We start from the raw sequence: 5,596 nt of genomic DNA on the forward strand, positions 1-5,596 counted from the left end.
AGAAAAAAGGTATACTTCTTTTGAGAATAATTATTAGTAAAAGCAGCCACAAAAACTTGAATGGGTCTGCATGTCTTAATATATATATGTGTGTGTCTCAATATAGATACGCGTGTGTTATTTACTATTAAAAAAAGAGAGGGTAAATTATAGGTCACCATCCCTTGAGCTTTATCGAAATGACTGTCCCCTAAATGTTGGTATAAACAACACACCCCCTTAAGGTTTCAATAAATGCAACAATTAAGTCCAATCATGATTTTTTTAACATAATAGTCCATTTTAAGAAACAAAAAAGTCCTACCCAAACTATAGACGAAATGATATATTTCTATCTTAAGGTTTGAATAAATGATATTCCACTATTGGAGTTTGACAAATGAGTAAGAATCTTTTCGTAAAAAATAGAATATTATAATAAAGTAGTAATAGTGTGAAAGATTGTTAAACAACTAATCAATTGCATTTATAGAAACCTCAAAGGGGAGTGTCATACATTTGGAGGGAAGTCACCCCGATGAATCTCAAGAAATGTTAGTTTAATATATACACACACACACACACACACTAGTTTATGTTCATTGTATAAAATACTGTACTAATGCTTGTTTAAAATGCCTATACCTGTAAGACAAAAATCCAAAATTATTATGAAACTAGTACTCGACAGTATAAAAAGAAAAAAAAAAAAAAAAAGGATATAGTAGAAGATAACAATACACAGACTCAAGAAAAAAGGTGTACTTCTTTTGAGAATAATTATTAGTAAAAGCAGCCACAAAAGCTTGAATGGGTCTGCATGTCTTAATATATATATGTGTGTCTTAATATATATATATGCGTGTGTTATTTACCATTAAAAAAAGATAGGGTAAATTATAGGTCACCATCCCTTGAGCTTTATCGAAATGACTCTCCCCTAAATGTTGGTATAAACAACACACCCCCTCAAGGTTTCAATAAATGCAACAATTTAGTCAAATCATGATTTTTTTAACATAATATTCCATTTTAAAAAACAAAAAAGTCCTACCCAAAATAATATAGACGAAATGACATATTTCTATCTTAAGGTTCGAATAAATGATATTCCACTTTTGGGGTTTGACAAATGAGTAAGAATCTTTTCTTAAAAGATAGAATATTATAATAAAGTAGTAATAGTGTGGAAGATTGAGAAAGAACTAATCTATTGCATTTATAGAAACCTCAAAGGGGAGTGTCGTACATTTGGAGGGAAGTCACTCCGATGAATCTCAAGAAATGTTAATGTAATATATATATACACACACAGTCACACACTAGTTTATGTTCATTGTATATAATACTGTACTAATGCTTGTCTAAAATGCATATACCTTTAAGACAAAAATCCAAAATTATTATGAAACATATACTCAATAGTATAACAAGAAAAAAAAAAAAAAGGATGTAGTAGAAGATAACTGTCACGCCCCAAACTCGATACTTGGATTTGTGACCATGACCGGCATGCTAATATCAAGCCTAAACCTAATATTAACAAGAACCAACATAACTTTAAAAAAAAAACTTTTCCAAAAGCTTCTCTTTTTATTTTCAGAATAATTTTGTTGTTTCTTTACTTCTTGATATCACTTTTCACTTGATAGTCAGAGCATCTATACTGTACTCAAAATATAACATAATCCACCAATCATTTAATTTCCACACTTTCACATAATACATCTATTAATACTTTAAGATACACAACTTTCTTTAGATCCTAAAATACACGATACTACAAAGCTAAACATAAAATTGCTAGTTTAGGATCTATACATATAAAACTAAACCAGTTCCTTCCAAAACTCGACTAAGACTCTCTCTGCTCCAAAATAAAACCTGCTAACTGAAAGAGTGGAAGGGGTGAGTTACACAGCTCAGTAAAGGTAAGATATATGAGAATTTAATAAGGATGCATGTAACAAAATCATTTCATTCTATGAATATTCGAACAGGAGAACATCTTTTCATGCATAGTATTTTATACTATTCATAATAACAGCTTATACGCTCATTATAGAAAATAATTGTTCTCCTTTTTCTTATCGGTTTAATATTACCAAAACCTTTCGGATTAAAGTTCTTTCATTTCTTACAAAGTCGCCATATATATATTCTCGTTAAAAAATAATTATTTTAACTCAAATCAGATAATCGGCAACTTTGTATTAAACTAGAAACATCTTGACTAATAAGAAAACTTTACGTTATAAACTTCTTCTCATAGAATACTATAACTTTCATGATCATAAAACTTAACGTTTCATAAAAACAGATATCTGATAACCTTTAAACATAAACTTGTACTTTCATCAGAAACTTTATCTTTATACCACAATAGAACTTCAGAAACTTTAATCTTTAATGAACAGCTTTCTTTTCATTAGAAACTTCTTATTTTCATGAGAGCTTTTAACTTTTCATAATGCATTTAAACAAAAATAATTCTCTCATGATTAATAACATAACATAGCTGTTCATATCATATTGATTAGTCCATGTCTGATAAGCTATACAGAAAACGCCTCATCACATTTGGGTGCCCCCGTGTGTATGATATTGTCCCCTTTGGGAGGCCTGATGGCATATCCCCTCTAGGTTTTGTTCCTCCCCGCCGTCCGTACACATTGGGGAGAAGGCCTTAGTCAGGTTAGATTTACGGGCAACCCCATTTCCTCTACTTTAAATGGCCTAGAGTTACGGGCAGCCCCATTTCCTCTACTTTAAATGGCCAAACAGATAACATTTTTCCATGGAAAGCCAATAATTAACCCCTACTGGCTGAGTTCAAATTATCAGAGGACATAACCCGAAAACATTTCATACTTTACATCATACTGAAATTTCTTATTTTGCATAACATTTCATAATAATAACATTTCCATTCTTTTCTTTAAACATCATGTTCGTGGAATCAGTAATAGCATCAATATGCTGAATCATATACATAAAGTTTCGAAAGCTCACGAACATGTCTTTGTCAGAATAATGATTACATGCCATATCTCTAATCAAAAACATTTTAATGCATAACATACTTTAAAATAACCTCATGACTTACCAAATGCCCATATAACTTATCCCTTACCTGAGAGCAGAGGAACCGAGAGCCTAAAGTCGAAGGAGCTTAGACTTGGATACTGGTAACACCTAAACCATAATTCAAAACATTTCCATTCTTTTCTTTAAACATCATGTTCGTGGAATCAGTAATAGCATCAATATGCTGAATCATATACATAAAGTTTTGAAAGCTCACGAACATGTCTTTGTCAGAATAATGATTACATGCCATATCTCTAATCAAAAACATTTTAATGCATAACATACTTTAAATAACCTCATGACTTACCAAATGCCCATATAACTTATCCCTTACCTGAGAGCAGAGGAACCGAGAGCCTAAAGTCGAAGGAGCTTAGACTTGGATACTAACACCTAAACCATAATTCAAAACTTATTACTATCCATAATTCCTTATCATAAATTTCACATTCATCTCAAAGCCTATCTCTTAGAATCAAGGAAGTCCTAATCCCACCTCAACGAGGTTCCCACAAACAAAAATACATTCATCAACAACAAGTACAAAATCATAGAGAAACCAACATTCTTATATAAATCCCATATCTCTAAAAGAGCCAACTTTATTTCAAAAGGTGCTTTAAGGTTAGGGCAATAATGCATGCATAAATATAAAATCTTTTAAGCATGATCATGTAACTATATAGATTCATATGATAACATACAACACGTCGAGCAAAACAGCTTCATACATACAACCATCTCATGGTTTAGAACCCCTTCCTTTGGGTACTAAACCTCAAAACAAGTTACACAAAATTAATCTATGATCGAAACATACCAAAAGATAAGCATATTAAATTATAGCTCAAAACATTCACCCTAACTTGATAATTAAATCCACAAAGTTAGACATGTCCCTTACTATTCACTGTTCTATTCCAGCAGCATAGGCTCCATTTGTAAAATACAAACGGACTGCTCAAACACATCCAATTGTCATGAAAATTTACAGAACTACTCCCCTGTATGTTCAGTATATACCATAAAAATTTCGGAGTCAAAACATAAACCCATGATCTACTAAAAATCACGCAAGACAGTATACTCAGATCTGTCCTGACAGAATTTCATGCAACTTATAAATTAAACCATTATTTTTATATTAATCCAAATACTGTGAGACCAATTCAATAACAACCACAAGTGTCTTAGGTTTCATAGGAATTATCCCTAGCATCCAAATTCACTATATACAATTTAACACATAATTTAACATGCATGAACACAGAATCTGTCACAGTGACAGCTTCAGTACATATTCTTACAAAATCATCAACAAATAGCAATAGGCCTTAATTTCATTTGGGTATTTTTATACCAATAATTAACATACTAGAATATGTTATTAAACATTAAATAAACCATAATATCATCAAACCTTCAAATCACTAAAACAGAATCATAATTCAGCCTATAAAATCATTAATTAATAAAAACCCTAACCTACCTTCAACAAATCCCCAACACAACTTCAAAGCTTCTTAAAACAGCATATATATATATATATATATATATAGACTTACAAATACCATTACTAAAATTATTTAAAGGAAAACATGGATTCTAAGTGGAGAGTAGTTAGAGCCCTTACCAAGTTTATGTTTCTTGAGGGGAAAAATAGACATAGAACCACTCATGAAAGAATGGTAGAGAGCTTGAGAGAGTTTTCTGGTTCCTTAGAGAGAATATGAAGAAGAATTGAGTTTTCTTTTGGTGTGTGAACCCGTGGACTTGAGGGAAGACTCAAGAGAGCTTCCAAGCACTTTCCTTAAGACAAAAGAGAGAAAAGTGAAGTGAGAATTTTCTGATTTAATTGGACCCGTGGGAAAAGAGAGGGGGAGCTTCTTGAGTCTTCTTTCTTTGAGAAAGTCAAAGAAGGGATAAAGGTGCAACCAATAAGAACAAAGAAGAAAGAAAACAAAGAAGTAAAGCAAGAATGACCAAGGGAATTTCTGGTGCAGCCAAGAAGTCCAGCAAAATATCTTGGGTGATTCACATGTATTGCTAGGAAAGAAATGATAACTTACCTTTTCAACTTTTAGTATTTATACCTTTCACCCTCCCATAGTTCTATATTCTAGAAAGGCCCAAATAACAAAATAACTTTGCATATAAACCCTTACCTTTATACACTTAATTAAACACCAACAATTATATATCTAATACCTTAAACCACTTAATAAAATTTTGTACATACTTAGTATATATTTAAAATACCGATAGCAATTCAGTTATGTATAATCTTTACAATTCTCATTCAATGGCATTATAAAATAATATGCTTATTAAATACTCTTCTATTAATTATAAAAATAAAGTGATTTAAAATAGTAATTAACCACTTAAACACATGGTTTAATTATAAAGTTGGGTCGGGGTGTTACAATAACGATACACAGACTCAAGAAAAAAGGTGTACTTCTTTTGAGAATAATTATTAGTAAAAGCAGCCACAAAAGCTTGAATGGGTCTGCATGTCTTAATA

At 31.3% G+C, this 5,596-nt stretch overlaps 1 long non-coding RNA gene across 1 annotated transcript; it reads right to left on the reverse strand.

Moving 5' to 3' along the window:
* Window positions 1-1,552: 1,552 nt before the first annotated feature.
* LOC115952889 lies at window positions 1,553-5,017 on the reverse strand. Its single transcript, XR_004083587.1, has 3 exons — window positions 4,703-5,017; window positions 3,377-3,462; window positions 1,553-1,870 (listed from the first exon to the last, which is right to left on the reverse strand). It is a non-coding gene; the product is annotated as an uncharacterized LOC115952889 (long non-coding RNA).
* Window positions 5,018-5,596: the final 579 nt, after the last annotated feature.

The sequence above is a fragment of the Quercus lobata genome, chromosome 7 (genome assembly GCF_001633185.2).
Source record: "Quercus lobata isolate SW786 chromosome 7, ValleyOak3.0 Primary Assembly, whole genome shotgun sequence".
Classification (NCBI taxonomy): domain Eukaryota; kingdom Viridiplantae; phylum Streptophyta; class Magnoliopsida; order Fagales; family Fagaceae; genus Quercus; species Quercus lobata.